The sequence below is a fragment of the Paramisgurnus dabryanus genome, chromosome 2 (assembly GCF_030506205.2).
Source record: "Paramisgurnus dabryanus chromosome 2, PD_genome_1.1, whole genome shotgun sequence".
NCBI lineage: Eukaryota > Metazoa > Chordata > Actinopteri > Cypriniformes > Cobitidae > Paramisgurnus > Paramisgurnus dabryanus.
The window spans coordinates 57,377,543-57,399,727 of NC_133338.1; the positions used below are offsets into that span (position 1 = coordinate 57,377,543).

Here is a 22,185-nt window from a genome sequence, read left to right on the forward strand (position 1 = left end):
TCAAGAGGTTAAAAAAACTTTGCCAACTAATGAAGATCATCAAAGACTCCTCCCACCCAGATCACAATTGGATTGCATTTCTTCTCTCAGACAGATGCTACAGATCCTCGTGCACTAAAACATTCAGAAACAAAAAGTGTTTCTTTCCACAGATCGTCTGTACATTAAACAGCTAGCACCAGGGGTCTCAAACTCAAACTGGCTTGGGACATTTCATCGAAAGAATTTTAACATTTCAAAAAGTAAAATTTTACTGTATATATATATAATCAGTGTTTTTTATCTTTTTAATATAAATTATTTTATAAAAGTAATTTAAGTTATCTTTAATAACTAATGCCTATTAAATACTGGCACTAAACTAACAAATTAAATTTCTGAATACATTTATATACTATTATGAAAAATACCACCAGTAAGTCTTTGTTTTATTTTTATTTTTTGATTGTTTTATATAAAGTCATGTTGACTTTATGTTATGTACACTGTAAAAAAAAAATTGCCTCCCTAATTCAAAATTTTCTAGTGACTGATAACATTGACATTTTTCACTTGGGCCAATAGATTTTCTGTGAATGGAATTTTATCAATTGTGGCAACGATCTTTAAACATTAGCTCAATGGGAAATAACATGTTGAGCCAATTAAAAATAATAAACCATGTTTTTTGCCCAATTAACTTTTTTAAATTGTGGTAGCATTCTTTTTTTAATTTACCCAATCTGAAAATGTATATTGGTAAAATTATATTGGTAAGGAACCATGCTGAATTGTTTATGTCCCATTGTCCTAATAGGAAAAGAAACACTTCTAAAAAAAGCTATTTTGTAACATTTTATTCATTTTTTATTTATTTGTAATACCTTAAAATTGTAAACATACAGAAATGGTCTGCAAACAATTGTACACACTGTAAAAAATAAAATGACCCTTTGTTCAGAAAACAGTTTTTTTTTAGTTACAGATAATAGGAATTGTGAATATTGTGAGTTTATGTAAAAATGCATGTAAGTACAAAAAAATTTAGCAAAATGTTATAGCAACATCATTAACCAAGTTGAATGAACAAACATTTTTTAATTGAACTGCGCGCGCATGCATCTACGGGGTTTCCCTTCTCATTATCAGCATCACCACGTTTTCTGGCTGCCATTTTGGACTTGGAGCGGAGAGAAGCAGGTTTCAGGTGAGTAATTAATGTTAATTAATTTTAGGCACTTGAAATGAAAAGTAGACACAAGTTTTTCTTCTTTTTTTTTTTTACAAACAACGTCTGTCATTAGTGATGCAAATATGTTTGCGTAGTGGGCGCATAGTTTTCATAAAGACTTATTGTGGCAGGTATTTATCATTTTCATTTTAAAATGATAGGCTATAAGTTATAATGTTGGCATATAACTTACTAATATTTATCTTTGAAATTTAAAATGAGATGTAACGTTAAATATGTTGCAGTTGAATATGAACCAGTGATTCGGAATCAATAAAGCAATCCAATCAGGACCTCGAAGCAAACTATATATTAACGTTAACTTACGCTGTTATATTAGCTTACGTAATTAAAATATGGTTTCAGCAAAACATGTCCAAAGTTAATATTGAAGGCTTTTTGTTGGACTATTGTTAGTTTAGGTTGAGTCTCAACGTGGCGCTATTGCGATGTTTAAGGTGGTTGCACTAATATTAACGAATGTAAAGATATTTTAAATGATGTTAAACCGGATATTTTTATAATAATGTTATCCAGTCTGTGGCCAGTTACCGTTAGTGGTAGTCGAGACACAGACGTACGCTGTACAGCAATACTGATTCTAGAACAGTCTGCTTTGTGCTCTCGCTGTACTTTGACGTCATACGCCGTTCAGTCTGCGCAGCGCTGTATGCATGTTATGTATATTCAGTCTATCCGTCATACGTGTCCTTGTCGACGTCAAACGAAACCCTCGTCGTAATCGACCTTTTTCCAAAGTCTGGAAAAAGCAGTTTACATTAACAACTTCGAGATAAAATTCGACTATCGGACTATCACGTGGGTTTGTTGTGTGTGTTACTGAAGCGCCATTTGGAAGGCATCGTAAGTTCACTGACTACGTAATAGATGAGACTGTTACTCGCGAAAAGAAGTCGAATTTGTTCATCCAGCTTCGTACTTAAACTCGTAAACTATCTTTATGGTATGTACATGTGAACAATTAACAAAACTATAAATCTGCTGAAACCTATAAACATTTCACCAATGACTGTGTACAGGATTTATTTACATTTTCACCAAACGGTAATTTTCTGTACAGGTTTTTCTCTGAAGCATGCTGTGTTCCAAGGTGAACAGACTAAAGTGTTATTTGCTATACTTGCTTAAATATCAGTATATAAAATGTACTGACATTGAGTTAAAGTACTCATTTGATAATATATTTTGTCTGTGTGTATCAATGCACACCATTTTAGTTAGCACCTTTGTAATTAGTTGTCTTAAGCAGTAAACCTTAACCCGTTTTTGTTTCCATAGTGAATGTAAGACAATAAAGAACATTACATTTATTAAAAATGGCATAATACATTATTATTCCTCATGCAAGGCTGATCAAGCATGAAAAGGGATTAGCGCAAATTATTTTCTGCATCAAATAAAAGGTATAATGAAATCGAAATAATAACATGTATAAAAAAATATAAATTGGAACTAGATTATTATCATGTGAACATTGTTTGACATTAGTTAAAAAGGCTGAAGAATATTACCATTTTAAGTGCAATACATTTTCAAATTCATTTTCAAATATGTTTCGAAATAAAGTTGTAACTTATTTATTTTTCTGTTTTCCAGGATTATGAAAATACTTAATGCAGTGTAAAAACTGCAAATTCAGCAGTTCGAGTGAAGACGTCCTTCTAAAGCACTATCGGCTGCATCACCCAAGCATTTCCAGCTGGCCTTGTATTCATACTGGGTGTGTTTGTGTCTTCAGGACAGCAGGTGCTTTAAAATCCCACCTATCTAAATCACACCAAAACCGTCACAAAGTCAGTCAAGAACTTTCAACAATAAGTTGTGGACTGTGTGAATTCCGAGAGATTTGCAGTGAGAAACGTTTCTTCATTCACCTTGGAAATCATCTTAAACGAAAAGAAACAATTAATTGCCCCTTTAAAGGATGTGGATTTAAAACAAACAATCGGCCAACGTTCAGCTCTCATAGAAGCAGAATTCACAGAAAGCATACACTAAAAGACTTTCGGACTGCAATACAGACGGCCTTCGAGAGTACTGATAATGAAGTGCCCTCTATCTCACAGATCTCTTCAGAAGTCAAAATTGGAGATGATGATAGAATACAGTTTGATGAAGATGTAAATAGTCAAACACTTGAACACAAAATTGCATCTCTTTTTTTGTGTATGCAGACTGTGTTCCATGTTTCAAAAGAAGCAACTCAGAAAATAATTGAGGAACTTAAAAGTATTTTGTTGTTCTCCAAATCTCAGGCCCTTCATAGTGTAGAATCAATTCTCACAAAGCACAACGTTAATGTTGAAAGTAACATTGTCAAAGAAATTGCAGATTCAGTGTGTTTGACCAATCCACTTTTAACCGCAATATCTGCAAAGGGTATTTTGTCTACTGACTACAGAAGAACTCTGTATTTCAAACAACACTTTCCTTTAATAGAACCTACAGAATATCTTTATGAACATACTCATAAAGAATCCTTTGTTTATGTGCCAGTCATTCAGGTACTTGAAACTCTGCTAAGTTTACCATGTTTTTTGGATAAAGTTGAATTTACAAACGAACATTTAGCTGGACAGTACAATTCGTTTCAAGATGGAAAGTACTACAGGGAGAATGTATTTGTTGCAGAAGAAGAGGTTGTTCTGAGTTTGGCCTTTTATATAGATGAGTTTGAAGTTTGCAACCCATTAGGCACATCAAGAAAAATTCATAAAATTACTGCTGTCTTCTGGATGATCTTAAATTTACCTGCAAAGTGGAGGTCTACTTTAACATCAATTCAGTTAGCGGTTTTAGGAAGGAGTGTTGATGTTAAGAAATTTGGCTATGACAAATTACTGGAACCTTTGATAAAAGATTTGAAAGCTTTGGAGCAAGATGGTGTGTTTGTGGAGGCTTTGGGGCATTATGTGAAGCCAACTGTTTTCTGTGTATGTGCAGATAATCTCGGAGCCCACAGTCTTGCAGGATACCAGGAAAACTTTAATGTTGATAAATTCTGTCGGTTCTGTTTGATAAGTCGTGATCAAATAGCAACTGTTAAGGCTAGTGATTTCCCTCTGAGGACTGTTGAAGAGCACAATTCATTTGTGGAACAGCTTAAGCAGAGTGACACCCTGCAGAGCAGGCACGTGCAGAGGGGGGGGCGGTGGGTGCCCAAGCACCTGCCCCTTTACCCCTGGATGATCAAAGTGCCCTTTTTGTCAAGGCATTTTTTTTGTAATGAAATGCCCTTTTGTGAAGGCCTGCCCAATCTAACTATTAGTAAAATTAATAAAAAATAATTTAGACGCAAATAAAATTAGTCACATGATGACGTATTGACCTTTCATTGGACAATCTCTTTAGGGACTATCACTAGCTAGCTCACAGCGTCAACAGCGCCCACACGTGCACGACACGGTGCGCAGTAGAGGGAGGATCCCCCTCGAGCCGGCATTGAACCGAAGCGATGCTTGTTATATTGTTATTATTTTACAAGAACAACGTGAGGAGAGCATGCACAGCTTTTGTTTATTGCTGTCTGTGTGTATTAACATCTCTAGAACTTTAGATGCAAACAGGGCTCTCAAGTCTCACGCATTCGGCGGTAGACACATGCATTTCAGCCAGTTTACTCGCCACACCTTGCATTTCTCACGCTGAAAATAAAACATTCTTCCCATATAAAAACAATGGATGAGGCAAAGGCAGGGACGTTCTCTGCCGGGAGTTCATACAGGTAGCTGTCTCGAGTCTTTAGGTGTGCTCAACTTCACGCAGCAAGAACCGAAACGCACATGACATCAAAGTACCGCGAGAAATATTCGGGAAATCATACGGAGGAGTTTGATTTCAAATTGCTCTCGAGCTGTTCTAATGTCATCCACCTGTCACGCGGAGGTTGTTGGAAGAGCAAGATCCGATGAATACGGTAAAAAAAAACTCGTTTAATTTTGTATCATATTGAATTTACGATTCCTGGACTCGCCTTTGATAAAAGACAATGTGAGCTGATGTTGGGTAATATAGCCATACTCGTGCTAAATTATTAACCAGTTTTAGTTTACCTGAAAATAAAGAAAGTACTAGAGGCTTCATGAAATGAATGAAAGGAGAGATGAATGTCATTATTTTATTGCCCTGTCATCATCAAGGCATCAAAGTGTGCAAAAACACAACACAAACACGATTCAAAACTAAAATATGTAGGCTACTCTCTTTGTATACAAATTTCGAACAGGATTAGAATAGAATTATATTTTAAATATGACAACAAAAACACAAGCCTGTAAACGTAATAATATCTTAATGTCACAATGCAATAATATCATATAATTTTAAAACTGCATACTGTTGACACACACAAACACAAAATGAAATGCACTGTAAGTCGTTTTGGATAAAAGTGGCTGCCAAATGCATAAATATATAGATATAAAACTCAGTCTATATAGATTTTTCTCTCTCACTCTATTTGCAAGGAAAATAAAGAAAAACGTTAGACTTAAAATCATCTTTCTAGTCTGTATTACTTTATTATTTGTTTCAGTTGTGTGCTTGCGTATCAGCGAGCAAAGTGCCCTTTTTATTCTTTGAGCACCTGCCCCTCCAATTGTCTCTGCACGGCCCTGCTGCAGAGTGTTAATGGTGTAAAGAGTGAGTGTTCATTAAGCAAACACTTGAGAAACTTTCATCCAGTAACTGGGTTTCCCCCAGACATTTTACATGATTTTTTTGAAGGGGTCATACCTGTGGAATTATCTTTGTGTCTCAGAGATTTGATCTCAAAAGGTTACATAACTCTTGAAGGATTAAATCACTCAATCAAAACATTCCCTTACAAGTACTCTACCCAGGCAGCCACCACTCTACCCATTAGTTCACTTAACACTAGACTACCATACGAACATCTTGATTCATTTAAACCTACTACAATAGATGAGCTCTCTAAACTAGTCACATCATCCAAATCATCGTCCTGTATATTAGACCCCGTTCCCACAAAACTACTTAAAGAAGTATTCCCTGTAGTGTCAACCCCGGTTCTAAATATCTTTAACTCATCGCTAGAAATAGGATACGTTCCAACAGCTTTCAAACTAGCAGTTATTAAACCGCTGATTAAAAAACCACAGCTTGACCAAGGAGAACTTAATAACTTTAGACCAATCTCAAATCTCCCTTTTCTTTCGAAAATATTAGAAAAGGTAGTGGCAAGCCAGTTACGCACATTCTTGACAAATAATAGTACATATGAAAAGTTCCAATCAGGATTCAGGCCCCACCATAGCACAGAGACAGCGTTGCTTAGAGTTACAAATGACCTCCTATTAACATCCGATCGTGGTGAAATCTCAATTCTTATATTACTAGACCTTAGTGCAGCATTTGACACAATAGACCACAGAATCCTACTCAATAGACTAGAAAACTATGTTGGTATCAGTGGTCAGGCGCTAGCCTGGTTAAGGTCATATCTAACCAATCGCTATCACTTTGTTTATGTAAATGAGGAAGAGTCATATCACTCCCTGGTTAAATACGGTGTACCGCAGGGATCAGTTTTAGGTCCTATCCTGTTCTCGTTATACATGTTACCCCTAGGAGACATTATCAGGAAACATAACATAAGTTTTCACTGCTATGCGGATGATACCCAGCTTTACATCTCCTCGCATCCCAGCGAAACACACACGTTTTCTAAGCTAAAAGACTGCATTAGCGATGTTAGTGACTGGATGGCACATAACTTTCTTAAGCTCAACTCCAATAAGACAGAGGTACTTATTATTGAACCAAATCGCTACAAACATAATATGTCAGATTACAAATTGCACATAGATGGCTGTACTGTGGTGCCATCTTCCACGGTTAGGAACTTAGGTGTGATGTTCGACAGCAACTTATCCTTTGATAGTCATATCGCCAACGTCTGCCGCACAGCATTCTTCCATCTTAGAAATATCTCAAAAATACGCCATATACTGTCTACATCTGACGCAGAGAAGCTTATTCATGCTTTTATGACCTCTAGAATAGACTATTGTAACTCGCTACTCGGGGGATGCCATTCAAATCAGATCAACAAGCTTCAGCTAGTTCAAAACGCTTCTGCAAGGGTACTTACTCGATCTAAGAAGTATGACCACATAAGCCCAATTCTGGCATCTTTACACTGGCTACCAGTTAAATATCGCATCCAATTTAAAATATCACTAATCACCTACAAAGCTTTAAATGGCTTAGCACCCTCATATCTTAGAGAATTACTATCAGAATACAATCCATCACGCACACTACGGTCGCAAAATTCTGGCCTATTGATTATCCCTAGACTATCAAAAGTGTCTAAAAGTGGAAGATCCTTTTCCTACTTAGCCCCTAAGCTCTGGAATGATTTACCAACCGATGTCCGAGAATCAGACACAGTCGATCATTTTAAATCTAGACTTAAAACTTTTCTCTTCAACAAAGCATTCGCATAATTTGTCTAGTAAAGGTTCTTAACTCGCAATAGTTATTTTCACGGAACAAAGCACTCACGGTCATAACACAGACCAACCAAATAAATAAATAAAAACCTTTTCTGCATGAACACTTAAAATGAATTGCATTAAATAGTTTGCCACCGTTTGCCACTGAACCTGCATTAACGACGACAGTGGGGCTTCCGGCCTTAGTCAAACGGTTTGGCACGTATGGTCGGGTTGCGATTTTGGTGCTTTCGTGTGTCTTGTGAATAGTATGCCATACATACCCGTTTGCCACTGAACCTGCATTAACGATGACAGTGGGGCCTCCAGCCTTAGTCAAACGGGTTGGCACGTATGGTCGGGTTGCGATTTTGGCGCTATCGTAAGTCTTATGAATAGTATGCCATACAGACCCGTTTGCCACTGAACCTGCATTAACGACGACAGTGGGGCCTCCAGCCTTAGTCAAACGGGTTGGTATGTATGGTCGGGTTGCGTTTTTCGCGCTTTCGTGTGTCTTGTGAATAGTATGCCATACAGACCCGTTTGCCACTGAACCTGCATTAACGACGACAGTGGGGCCTCTCAGCCTTAGTCAAATGGGTTGGCACGTATGGTCGGGTTGCGATTTTGGCGCTATCGTAAGTCTTATGAATAGTATGCCATACAGACCCGTTTGCCACTGAACCTGCATTAACGACGACAGTGGGGCGTCCGGCCTTAGTCAAACGGGTTAACACGTATGGTCGGGTTGCGATGTTTTTGGCGTTTTCTCCTGGTCCTGTAAATGGTATACAATATAGACCCGTTTGCCACTGAACCTGTATTAACGACGACAGTGGGGCTTTAGGCCTTAGTCAAACGGGTCGTCAGGTTTCATTTTCTCTTAAAGATCGGAAGGTGACCCTTATTTACCATATATACCCTCGCATTGGGCCCCCAATTTGCTAAATCCTCAACTGTGGATAACATAATTATGCCGCAATATTTAGTCTGTCTGGAACTAAGCTGAGTTAAACCACATCACTGTGTGACACTTCAATACATATGAACGGCCGCTACGCTAATACGATTTTGTTTTTCTCTCCCTGTCTCGTCCTCGACCCGAGGACGAGACAAACAGACCCAGTCCCGGTAGATGTGAAAGTCGGCACACCTCTGATCTACTGGCTGTCCTTCAACGTTATGCCCAGCTGATACCTGACCAACGATCACCGGCAGAACCGCTTAATCTCCGCTAAATCTCCATTTCCGTTCTCCCAAGGGTTTTTCCCTCCTAGGACTTATTTTTCCTCGGATAAAAGCACGGGGTTTTTTTTTTCTCCTAGGGGGTTTTTCACCCCGGGGAGGCAGCCTTTTTGGGCTTTACCTAGCTTCCTCTTCTATACGTTGCTTTAGTAATACGTGCAATTATAATATTGAGTCATAGCCGCAGCAAATTTAACTGCTCATGCTTTCATGTATTTTGTTGTGCTATCTGTCGTTTTCTGTGCTTTTCACTGCTTCTATTTATGTAAAGCTGCTTTGAAACAATTGACTTTTGTGAAAAGCGCTATATAAATAAAATTGAAATTGAATTGAATACTCTGACAAGGTCAACAAACCAAAGGCAATTCTAAAATCAGGCCTAGTTAAAGGATCAATTGGGGGTAATGGTCATGAAAATTGGTGTTTGTTGCGCTTACTTCCTTTAATGATTTGGGATTGCATCCCAACATGAGCCATCATGGGAAATATTAATGGATCTAAAAGAAATTGTAGAAATTGTCCTATCACACAGTCTCTCTGAAGAAACTCTGTGTTACTTGTCATGTAAATTGGCAGATCACCGCTTGCTTCTGACTTCCACGTTTCCAGACTTCAAATTAAAGCCGAAGCACCACTTCATTGACCACTACCCACAACTGACAAAATGCTTTGGACCTTTGGTGAACTTGTGGACTATGCGATATGAGTCCAAGCACTCATTCTTTAAGAATGTAGCACGTGATGTTCACAATGTGAAAAATTTGCTGCTTACTCTTTCTGTTAAACATCAGCAAATGATTGCCTATCATTTGAATGCTCAAAGCCTTTTGAAATCAGAGTTATATGTTGAAAAAGTGGATGTGGTTAAAATATCACTGTTAGATGCAAAACTGAAATGTGCTATACAAGGAAAGTTTCCTCATGTGTACACTGTGTCACTGTCCAAAAATGTTTGGCTGTATGGAACTCAATATGCTAAGGACATGATTATATCTGCTGGACAATGCAATGGACAGCCTGAGTTCTTCAAGATAGAGCGCATGTTGCTCTGTCCTGACAAAGTCTCCTTTGTATCTAAAAGACTTTCTGCCTGGTATATTGAACACTTGAGATCTTATGAACTTGTGGAAAGCAACTATGCTGACATGGTTGTACTTGATCTTGATGACTTAAATGATTATCACCCATTGATTCCATACAGGCTTAGAGACCGAGTCCTTGTGACCCTGAGGATATACCTGCACCATTAAACTTGCCTGATGGTATGTGTGAAGTTATTTTTTTATTTAAATTGGAATTTTTATTATTTATTTTTACTTAACTTTCTCTGTCTTCCTCTCGGTTTACAGGCTTTACTACTGCGAGTTGTCATTTCTACAACTGATGCCCAGCGACTTCAGCTTTTTGAAGTGCAACAGTCTGTGGAGTCCCTTATTAGTATTCTGAAGGAGAAACTGCAGTTACAAGGCCAGTTCGTCTTGCAGTTTCAGGACCCTGATTTTGGGAATGCCCTTTGCAGCCTGACTGACATCTCGGAACTGCCAAGTGACAAAGCAGTCTTGCATATTCACTGGTGCAATTCATCATTGTCCGAAACCAGCCTTTCTGTGTCATCTCTTGATACTGCTAGTGTTGATGACTCTGATGGATCCTTTACCAGCTCCACACCCTCTGTACAAAGGTATTTGCGCACAGCCTCAGAATGGCCACTGCCATTCCCCATCCCACCCCTGTCATTTAATGTCGAGCTAAAACTACGACGAGGGAATGAGACATATGCAGAAACACAGACAGGCATTGATGTGACCAGAGACATAAAGATGGAGATTCTTGAAAATAGTTCAGGCTGTTTTTGACATAAAGGCATATCCCAACAATCAAGAAATTGAGTCCATTGCATCTGCACTGATTTCCAAGTATCCATGCCTTAAGGAGCCTGGCAAAGGTAAGGGCTATGAAGGATGGTTGATCAGCCTAAAGAACAAGCTAAACAATTACCGTTCAAAATTGAGAGCAGCAGGCTGCAATGAAGTTTGTGTGAACAAGAAGCGTAAGGATGTTGAACATGGACATGGTTTCACCATGAAAAAAGCAAAGCGTGGAGAAGTGAATTTTGTCCCGGAACATCCATGCAACCATACTGACGCTTCACTTGAAGAACAAAGACTTTTATTGATCGATGAAACCAAAAAGGCAAGAAGCAACATGGTGGTCATAAGTGAAAAAATGGAATTAACTTTTTCCCTGAGGAGAAAAGAAGTGGTAGAAGATCAACCAATGGTTGTAGACGTGCAACAGAGGTGGCCTGCACTTTTTCTCCAGGAACAGGTCATTATTTTAGGGTTTTCCTTGTTAAAAAGGCTAATTTTAATGATTTTGTATTGTTTGTTTATTATCCTAAATTTGTTAGAAACACATGAAATGTTTTTATTACTTTAAGGGTTAGTTCACCCCAAAATGATAATTTTATCATAAATCACTTAACCTTGTGTCGTTCTAAAACCCCCAAGTGATCTGATTGTCTCCAGATCGCATTTTTAGATATTTTTGATGAAAACCAGGAGGCTTCTGTCTGTCCTATTAACTTGAGGTAGTTTCAAAATTCTTTTTCCCAGAAAAAAATAAAAGACATCACCAAAAAGGTCCACGTACCATCAGTCATTCAATAATAATATTATGAAGCGACAAGAACACTTTTTATGCACAAGGACAACAAAACAAACAATTTTATTCAACAATTTGTTCTCAAAGTAGTTCAGTGCGCGTTCACGAGCAGACTACGGCGTAGGCTGCTGACGTCACCTGCAGATGTAGTTGCCAATGTTTGTTTTTTTTTGCTGCTTTTTTATTTAAGCCATTATGTGTAAACATTGTAAACAATACTGGAACAGCATGTATAAATGTGCACATTACTTGCCAGTGTATTCTGTGTCTGTACACTGACAACCACATCAGCAACATACACCGTAGTCTGCTCGTGAACGTGCACTGAACGAACAAGGAGGAGAACAAATTGTTGAATAAAATCGCTCGTTTTGTTTTCATTGCTCACAAAAGTGTTGTTGTTGCTTCATAATATACTTGAACTACTGATGGGACGTGAACCTTTTTAGGCGATGTCTTTTATGCTTTTCTGGGGGGAAAATTGTGAAACAAACTGAAGTCAATTGGACAGAAAGATGCCTCCTGGTTTTCATCAAGACAATCAGATCACTTGGTGTTTTAGAATGATAAAAATTATCATTTGGGGTGAACTAACCCTTTAAGGCACCACATGTAATACACATTTTAACCATCTGTGACTGCTATTTGTAGCTCGATGATGTTTATTTCCACTAACAAGGTCAACTTAACTTGAAATACTATTCATGCAGAAACACTACTTCTTGCAGCAATATCAGCGTGAATCTAATGTCAAGTACTCACAAGTCAGTCAGGATGTCCTTTAATACAGGTCAGTCCTTACGACCCCCTCACGGAACATTTTTGTTTTCTTTCTATGTAAAAGATGGACAATTTTGTTTCCATAGTTAACACACTAACAGACTGATAAGTTGAATCCTGCATGTTATATTGGAAGGCCTGTAAAAAATATTGTGGTAGGTGGGTGACGAGGACTGGAGTTGAGAAACACTTTCTTAATAGGCGTTTAGACAATAAATAACATTAAGTATGGAAACAGAATTGTCCATCTCTTACATGAAAAAAAAATGTTCCGGTAGGGGGTCATAAGGACTGACCTGTATTAAAGGACTTCCTGACTGACTTGTGAATACTTGACATTAGATTCACGCTGATATTGCTACAAGAAGTAGTGTTTCTGCATGAATAGTATTTCAAGTTTAGACTATAAATGTTTTTTTAATCCGGTTTATCCTTTAAGTTTTGTTACTGTAACTACAACATGTATTTGTTAAAAACAGATTGCTGAGGAATTCTTCAGAATCACGAATAAAGACCTTCTTGACGTCTTCAGGGCAGCAACAGACAGATTTACACCTAAGCTCTTGAAAGTATACAGAGCTCGAAAAGCTGCATTTGGAGAGGATATGGAACAGCTCCTAGAAAGACTTGATGAAAGGGCAAGTTTAGTTTCATAACTTAAATGTTGTGGAGGTTTATTCACATTAGGTTGTCTGATATGAACTGTTCTTTTACTTTGGCTAATTGGTTGTTACCTCTGTATGTTTTTAAGATGACAGATATTGTTAATCACAGAAGGACTACTGCTTTGAAAGGCCTGCCTTTGTTTCTTCGAGAGGACCCAAACAAGCTGTTCAAGACATGCAAAGTAAGTAGTAAATACTTCAAAAGGCTTAAAGTTTTGAGATTTTATTATTTTTGTTCATTAGGTTTCTTTAAAAAAGTGAATATTTACTAGTTCTAGTCTTATGTTTGTCAGTCTGCAAGTGTTGACGGTTTAATGACTATTGACTTTTACAGTCTATTATGGATAGAATGCAACTACAAAATATCTGTTCAAATAGATTATTGTTTGTGTAAAAGGACACCGAAGATGGGGCAAAAGGAGTGTCTATTGCCATTCTGTGTGTTTTGGAAGATGACACCCAGGCGACATCACCCGAGGTTGTAAACATTGCTGTGGTGTTGGAGCAGGTCGTCGTTTTGAAAGATCTCCCAGATATTTCTACTGCTCTTGCATACCTTTTTGGCCTTCTGTATGCATTAAACATGTCCTATCCTCAAGCTCTTAAAGGGATACTTCACCGATTTAGCATTCAGCTTTGTATCTGTAGAAACCCGGCAGTATTACTGAATGACCATGTTTCCCTCCCTCATATCCCCCTGAGAGGAGAGATATCTGCATTTTGGTTCTGCAAAAAAGTCCTCCGATGATGTAATATGACGATTTTTGCATCATCGGAGGACTTTTTTGAATCGCCGTCATTTAAAATGAAGATCGCCTATATGTATGAATCGAGATCGTGATTATTTTTCGATTAATCGTGCAGCCCTAGTATCCAAGCGCACTTTAGGTCTTGTAACAAATGAACAAGGTATGTTTTTTGTTTTTTTGCACCTCTATTTCTTGATACAGGTGTCAAACTGTTCCAAATGCACCAATTGTGTGCTTTCTCTGAAGAACAAACTGTTGTAAAAAAATCAGAACAGTGTTTTGGGATCCTTTGTGGCATTCATTTGTTACAAGACCTAAAGTGCAACTTGGATACAATGTGATTCTTTTGGTTGGCATCTTTTTCTTGTCGTCAGATGTCAGACTGTTCTTAATGTGTTTTATAATTGTAATTTTGTATTACAGCATACCATACCAGGTTAGTGGTTGCAGTAAGCATGTCTGTTCTTATATAAGGATGTTTAAAATTGAAATTGATAAAGGGATAGTTCATCAAAAAGTGAAAATTGTCACATTTTGTCACTCTTATTTTCTTACAAACTTCTATAAATGGCCAAGTTCCGAGGAACATGAAGAAGAATGCTTTGAGGAATGTTTGTAACCAAACGTTCATGTGCCCCATTCACTTTTATAGTAGGAAAAAGAATACTAAAGAAATGAATGAGGTTCATGATCTGTTTGGTTACAAACATTCTTCAAAATATCTTATGTTCATCAGAACAAATACATTTATACAGGTTTGTAACATCATGGGAGTAAGAAAATGACACAATTTTCAATTTTGTGTCAAAAGTGTTTTAAATGTTGGTTTAAATGTGGTAATTTGAAAGGTTTTAGATTACGGAACATGTCAAGATATTAAAAACATTTTATTGTTGGATACAAAGAAAAATCCTAAATTGATACAGTACCAACAAGTTTTATGCTGTTTTTGTGTACAGTTGAGTGATTTTATGAGAAATTGTATTGCACTGATTTTTGTTGCTGTTAAAAATGGTCTGTATGCTTATTGTATGCAAAGTTTAAGTTCCTACTGAAGATCTTTGTGCAGCTGCTGTGTCACAACTTTAAAGAAAAGTTAAATATTGTGAACAGAGTTTGGGCTTTTGTAGCATCTTATTTCTAATTGAAATAAATGATGATGATAAGTAAATGGTTTATGTCTTTATTTTGCCAATTGAAAAGTTTTCATCCACAAAACATAAAAAAGCTAATTAACTGAACAACAGCAATTGTGGTGACACAAATATCATTATTAGGAAAATTAAAAAATCTGAATTGCGTAAACAAGCAAGTGTTAGTTGGCTAACATGCATAATAATTTGGCTAATTGAAAATTCTTCATCCACAGAACATAAAAAAGCAAATTAACTGAACAATAGCAATTGGTGTAAAACAAATATTTTAATTAGGAAAATTTGAAAATCAGAATTGCAAAAACAAGCAAGTGTTAGTTGGCTGAACATCGTATTATTACTATGTATAATTATTAAAAATACATTGAGACAATGCAAAAGTCTTAATGCATCAGGTTGACTGACTTTTTTACGTTTTCGTTTTTTACGTTTTTTTACAGTGCAGTAGACATTAGAAAATAATTATTTTTAATAAAAAGTTTTATACAATAACAGTCACAAATATTTTGTGAAAATTTAAATAAAATGCAAGTAACTGAGTGTCCCTTCCCAAGGGACGATTTCCTGGACAGGGCTTATCTTAGTTCCAGACTAAAAAGCATTGTAAGGGATCTCAGGTTTCGGAAGGGGAACAAAACTGCAATCGTTCCCGGGTTTCGGACAAAATATGTCTGAGAGCGTTGCTAGAGTACGAATATATTGTATTGCAATATGGAGCGTTTAAGTATTAACACTAAATCAAAACCAAACAACAGATTTGTAAATGAAAAGGTTTAATTACAGTACTGACTTAAAGTTACAATTGAAATGGTTACACTATGAATGCATGAAATGGTAAATAATACAAACAATTGACTGTTTCCAATGTATGTGAGATATTACCTGATAAAATAGAGAAAGAAAGAAAGTTTAGAAGAAAGAGATTCACCCTTGAGAACTGAAATCTAGGCCTAATGGCCGAACCCCAGAACTTAGGTGAAGAAAGAAAGGAAAGGGGAAAAGGCCAATGCAAAGGCAAAAGCTCAAATGCAAAGGCCCAGAGCTCATAAAAACTTTGACCTATATCCTCCCTTGACCATGTGACTAAACCTAACTTGATACATTCAAATTGATCAATCAGAAGATCACCTTTAACCCCCAATGTACTTGACCAAACCCAACATAATACATTCAAACTGACCAATCAGAAAACCACCTTAAACCCCCACTGTATTGGATAAACAGCTGTGACAATAGTCTTTGATCACTATCAGCATAGGGGGTTGTGACAAGTTGTGACCAAGTAATAAATTCCTATATTTTTAATCTTACAGCATGTTTAAGCTGACTTTATTTAAAATCATCTTTCACCAACATATCTTAACAAGATGCTCACCAATAATGTTTTTATAAGGTTTGTTTGTAAAAACTACCTAAATGTCCTAATATAACTAAGACCTGGTCCTGGATTAATCTAGACCCTGTACAGGAAAACGCACAAGTGTTCAGTAAAGCCTCACATAGATTTTAGCATTCTTACTCAAAGCTCACATAAAGTACTCAAAGCTCATGGAAACGCCACTTAACAATTCAAACGTTAAACATGTAAAACATTTTACAAATATCTCCAAAAACACCAATATAAAAGTGGGGAGAGTTCCTCACCCAATGTTAATCACAATTTCACTTGAATTTAACATTCTCACACTAAGTAAGAGCTTATGAAACTACTTCAAACATTTAAACAATGCCTCATAACAGTTTAAACATTAAACACCTAAAACATTCTACAAATTAAAGGCATAAAGTCTTGACATGGATCAGCAACTGCTCAGTGTTTCACGAATTCCCATTTTCATGTCACATGTGTAAATCTCCAAAACCTCAGTACTCTGTAAGAAGTAAAAAAGTATCACTGAGTGTACATGTACCAAATGAAGCCAATGTAATAAATAAAACCAGATCAATATAGAATATCCTCAAAGTTTACACTTCTGAACATAGAAAAACGGCTGCTCTTAGCTATATTGCTGTTCAACATTATGAAAATAAAACAGTTTTAATTTAATACTGGACATTTTTCATTACTTTATTATAGTTTCACTAAAAATATCCTTTAGTGAGACTATGGTAAATGTGGGGTTATATGTTTATCCAACACAAACAATAGTAAAACAGGTAAATTTTCTAAGGGATGGGCAAATTGTTCAAGCAATCCTATACAAATGTCAAACGCTACTTCGTGTTGGTTTTATATTCGATTACTTACAGTACAGTCAACCTGCTGATTATTTAAACATCTCGTCCGTTTTGTTCGGTATCTACCCCTCATGGATTTCCTGATGCAAGATGACGACGGCAGCATGCGCGGCGCAGATCGATTGGCACGTGAGATCAATTTAACGCGAGAGTGAAGCTTTTGAATGGCTCTCACGAACTTTGATGGCATATGTTGACTTATCTGCACACTGCTGCACGCAGTCGAATACATGTAAACAATGCGCCCGTTTCGTGATGTCCAGGGGCCTGTTTCAATAAGGAGGTTCAACCAACTCTGAGTTTAAACTTGAACTCTGAGTTGACTTACTCTGAGATAGGAAACTCTGAGTTTTCGGTTACAGAAAAGCTGATCTGAGTTAGTTCAATCGACTCTGAGTAGGTTGACTCTGAGTTAAGCGCGTGCACAGCCACAATGAAAAGCCATCATCAATGGATCTCAGATATTACGATTTACCATGGCAACAGCACTTGACAAAGAGGTCTTAATCCTTTTTACTACTTAAACTAAAAGTGTTGCTGCAAGTGTACAGCAACTACGAGCATATATTTTAAAGAAGAGTTGTTGTTGGAAATTGCTACTCTAGTAAATGTGTACAATTAATTTTTTATCACAGTTAAAATATCCGAAGTAAATAAACTGAGGACTGTACGTTATTATATTCATTTTCATGCGGATGCAATCCCATGGACAAAAATATGACAGCAGCTCAGCTAAAAATGAAATTAAGCATAATACTTTGGCATATAAGGCTACGAACTTTACAAATGTTTGTCATGAATAAAACAGAAATTCGCCAAGGCGGGATTCGAACTTAGATCACTGACAGTACGTCTGCCCAAACTACTGCACAGAGCACTACCCACTGGACCAGCGATAATGACAAATGAATACAAACGAAATGTCAAGGCAACTGTTTATATGAGCACGGACACAAAAAGACTGATATTAGTGACGTAAGGATATTTATATTTCTAAAATGACTGCAAAAAAAATAAAAAAATTCTGCTTACATAAATGCTAGTGGATATGACAAAAATCCACTCGTGGTCTCAAAATCCTCTTGCAACATAAATGTAAATTTCTACAAATGAATGCAGCATCATCATCTACAGGATCCTCTATAAAAGCACTTTCTCTATAAAAGCACTTACGTATCTGCACCTAAGTATATCAAATTGGCTTTACTAGTCATCTCAATATACTGTTTATTTTTTTTGTTGTTTAAATTTAAGTGTAATTTATAAAATATATAAAGCACTAAGGTAAAATGATTTGCACTGGCAATTTGATTATAACTTAAAGACAGCTAAAAACATATTTTACAGTGTACATAATTAAAATGTGCGCAATGAATAAATGAACTAAAGCAACTAACAAGATTAAACACAGCTACTCCTTTAAAAAAGGGGAGGAGACCACAAGAAACTCAGAGTTTACAGGATAAAACCTGCTCCTGACCAGGTTAGGTTCAGAGAGTAAGTTACTCCGGAAACAGACTCTGAGTATAAGTTACCTCTCCTTCTGAAACAGGCTTGACTTACCCCGCTGTCTCAGGTTTAACCTAACTCTCATTTTGAAACAGAAAACTCAGAGTTTCCCTTATTTCAGGGTTAACAAACTCAGAGTTTGCACTTAACCACCTTTCTGAAACGGGCCCCTGGCCAAATATAGAAGCCCCTACACTCGTAATATATTCAATAAAAAAACAGCACTTTCTCTCTAGAAAGGGTCCGGTTCTCAAACAGCCTTTCATGTGCACGTGTGTGAGCACCATACGGCGCAGCGGCTCTTAATAAAAAAAACGCGCAGAAATCTTGAAAAAGCTAACAGTCTTCACACAAATACAAATATAATCTACTCACTGTGAAAGTTTAAAAAAACATGGTTGACATGGTTTTGTCAAAGTATAATCGCTGAAATCATTTGTTGTCAACCAGTATTGTTCACTACATAGAGCTTATTTGGCAAAACATACTTGTTATAAAGATAATATTATACTTGGTAATTAAGTTATAAAAGCAGCAGGCCACGCGGAGGGATGTACTTATTTATCTGGGCGAATTATCCCTGGGAAAGGACATGTGTCATAAAGAAGCCGACGTGAAGCAAACAGCCGATGTGAAGCAAACAGGCGAAGGAGAACACACACATTAATAATGTGGTAAAAAGTGTGGTTAATTTGGGTGTTTTATCTAACGTTACAACGCTTTAAACCTCAGAATCAAGTATCAGAACTAACCTCTTAATAATCACCAGGCAAAACAGTTATATTGCAGCTAGGCATACATTTTTCAATAATATTATACTCGAATGAGCTCATAAAAAACAAATATTCGATTAATCGTTTATTTAAATGATGTTTATAGTAAACAGTTTTCTCATTAGTCACAATTTTACAAAACCCTTAAAATTAGGAAATATCCATAAGACACTTTAATTATTCCTGCTAAAAACAATAGAAACCATTACAGAAATTATATTGGATTTAATGGGAATTTTATTGGTTGTATATGGAAACTATAACTGTCTCTGTGGGCCTCTACTGGTATGTCCCAAAAAGGAATTTCGTAGCGGTTTAAACACTAAAACCGACACTGTAAAAAATATTTTTGGGATTTTTAAATTTTAAATAAAGTATGTTTAACAAACAAATACTATTTTGTCTTTCTACTTCAAAATGTCTTGTTTATTTTATTGACTTCAGTGTCTTTTTATTATTTACTCAAATACATTCATATATTGTGCATTATTTTACAGAGAGCAGATAACGCGTGACACAATGCAGAAGATTATTTAACACGTAACAGTTTGTTTGAAAGGCCAGGGGAACATTTTAATCAAAAATATTGTTTGCCAAGCCATGTTATTTAAAAAGTTAATAAAAGAGGAGTCTCTATGAGAAGTCACACAATACAGACGTTTCAAAATTTCTTGTACACCTTCACTTTTTAGTGTGAATGGCTTTGTTATCTGATCCATGGTGCTGAACTGAAGCCCATCATGCGTAAAATTATCAGCTCTGCATATTTGCGACCCTGAACTAATTTGCCCTGCCCTTAGTAGATTGCGTTGGTCATTATGAAATTCATCTGTTGCGCCTGTGTTATTTAATTTGCATTTTTTTAGTAAATAACCCGCAGATATTAGCACTCCCATTGGCGAATTTCTGGAATTGGTATGCTGTAAATTCTGTCATCTAATGTCATGGTCCTGTCAGCCCTGTATGTATTTTATGTGTTTCATGTGACAGGATCATGGCAGCCCACTGTTGTCTTGTTTTGTGTGGAGAGTCATGTGGTCTGTGTATGTTTTGTGTACCGCATGCTCTCCTGTCTTTAGTCTTAACCTTACCCTCCTGTTTCCTTGTTAAGTCTTGATTAGTTAATTCCCTTCACCTGTTTGTCATTGTTCCCTAGTTTAGTTTTCCCTATTTAAAGCCATTGTGTCTTACGTCTTGTGCCGGTTCATTGTGTATCGTGAGATACTGTCGCGTGTGCCTTGTTTGTCCAAGTCATGATTATTTTCTAGTTATTGTCATTGTTTGCCCCCTCGAGGGGATTTATGTTTATTAAACATCTTTAAGTTACGAGCTGTCTGCGATTGGGTTCTATCCACCCCCACACCCTGACAGAATGAACCGGCCATTCTGGAACCCAGCAGACAGCTCTTTTGTTTTTGTCAAGTTTACCTGGTCGTCGAGTCTGCTGTTGTCTGTCTTTTGTCTTCGGAGTCCGTCTGTGTTCCTGTGGCCGTTCTACGAGCTCTGCGGGAGTGTTCCTGATCAGTGGTCTCTACGGTAGGGCTACTGGTCGGCAGATTTCGCGGGTGTGTTCCTGATCTGGGAGCTCCGCGGGACTGTTCCGGGCCGACGAGCCCCACGGGAGTGTGCTGGTCGGTGAGCCCCGTGGATAGTGCCGGGATGGCGAGATTCGCGGGAGAGTTCCTGGTCGGTGGATCCCGTGGGTGTGTTTGTTTCATCGGAGAGTTACCGCGAGGGAGTTCTGGTCAGCGAGCCCCGCGAGAGTGGGTCGATCAGCAAGCTCCGTGATTCTCACTGGTCAGTGAGCCCCGCGAGTGTTCTTGGACGGCGGGTCCTGTGTCCTGTTCGGGATCGGTGGGCAGAGCGGTGCTGTGTACTGGACCCTTTTCATGTGCGGTGACCATCCGTCCCGCTTCTCGTCGTGGTGGTCCTGTTCTTCAGTACTGTCGGCCATTCTGGACTTTGTCTTTGTTTTGTCGTGTTTGTTATGTTTAGATGTTGCCTGGGGACGCCTGGAGGCGTCCGTTAAGGGGGGAGTACTGTCATGGTCCTGTCAGCCCTGTATGTATTTTATGTGTTTCATGTGACAGGATCATGGCAGCCCACTGTTGTCTTGTTTTGTGTGGAGAGTCATGTGGTCTGTGTATGTTTTGTGTACCGCATGCTCTCCTGTCTTTAGTCTTAACCTTACCCTCCTGTTTCCTTGTTAAGTCTTGATTAGTTAATTCCCTTCACCTGTTTGTCATTGTTCCCTAGTTTAGTTTTCCCTATTTAAAGCCATTGTGTCTTACGTCTTGTGCCGGTTCATTGTGTATCGTGAGATACTGTCGCGTGTGCCTTGTTTGTCCAAGTCATGATTATTTTCTAGTTATTGTCATTGTTTGCCCCCTCGAGGGGATTTATGTTTATTAAACATCTTTAAGTTACGAGCTGTCTGCGATTGGGTTCTATCCACCCCCACACCCTGACAGAATGAACCGGCCATTCTGGAACCCAGCAGACAGCTCTTTTGTTTTTGTCAAGTTTACCTGGTCGTCGAGTCTGCTGTTGTCTGTCTTTTGTCTTCGGAGTCCGTCTGTGTTCCTGTGGCCGTTCTACGAGCTCTGCGGGAGTGTTCCTGATCAGTGGTCTCTACGGTAGGGCTACTGGTCGGCAGATTTCGCGGGTGTGTTCCTGATCTGGGAGCTCCGCGGGACTGTTCCGGGCCGACGAGCCC

At 37.7% G+C, this 22,185-nt stretch overlaps 1 protein-coding gene and 1 long non-coding RNA gene across 2 annotated transcripts in view; one reads left to right on the top strand and one right to left on the bottom strand.

The window, feature by feature from the left end:
* LOC141281493 (uncharacterized) overlaps positions 1–22,185 on the bottom strand; it is a 142,027-nt gene that overhangs the window by 65,367 nt on the left and 54,475 nt on the right. The window lies entirely within an intron of this gene.
* Positions 1,922–10,325, top strand: LOC135743842 (uncharacterized). Its single transcript, XR_010530596.2, has 4 exons — positions 1,922–2,174; positions 2,828–2,977; positions 10,139–10,199; positions 10,287–10,325. It is a non-coding gene; the product is annotated as an uncharacterized lncRNA (long non-coding RNA).